This window comes from Pteropus vampyrus, unplaced genomic scaffold (assembly GCF_000151845.1).
Source record: "Pteropus vampyrus isolate Shadow unplaced genomic scaffold, Pvam_2.0 Scaffold64, whole genome shotgun sequence".
Classification (NCBI taxonomy): domain Eukaryota; kingdom Metazoa; phylum Chordata; class Mammalia; order Chiroptera; family Pteropodidae; genus Pteropus; species Pteropus vampyrus.
The window spans coordinates 3,095,107-3,095,719 of NW_011888845.1; positions in this window are offsets into that span (position 1 = coordinate 3,095,107).

Sequence of the window (613 nt, forward strand, 5' to 3'; positions counted from 1 at the left end):
TTCTTGCCACTCCTGTATGGGAATGACTCCCTTCTGCATGTCTGCACCATAATAGACATTTATTACAGATCTTTTAAACCTTTATGTGAGTGCCTGATAGGGTTCCTGGAGAAAGGGTCTGCAAGGTGATGCAAACTACTCCAACTTTCACACTGTCCCTTCAGCCCACATTCAGCCCTTCATCAGTTTGTCAGCTATTCTAGCTAAACTGTTTTTATTGGTGACTAGTTTCATATTCCCAGGAAAGTGCAAGATCTTGGCTCCTCTCTCCCTAAAAGCACTGCCTCTCCTTTGATTGAGGACCATTACTTTCTCTATGGCCACATGCTCTAATGCATTTGAAAAAGTCATGAATTTGAAGTTAGTCAAGCTGTTTTTCATTGTAATTGTGGAGAGATGCTACTTAATAGCTCTGTACATCATGAGGATGAAGCCAGAGGCTTCATTAGTCTTCTGGAATACTAATGACTTTTTAAAATTAAAATATACACCAATATCAGTCTTTAACTGAATCAACATAGAGAGGTTAATAGGCCAAAATATTGCTTATTGGTATTTAATAAATCAAGACTAAAAGAATTTGAAAGACCTTTATATTTTTAAATAAAATATT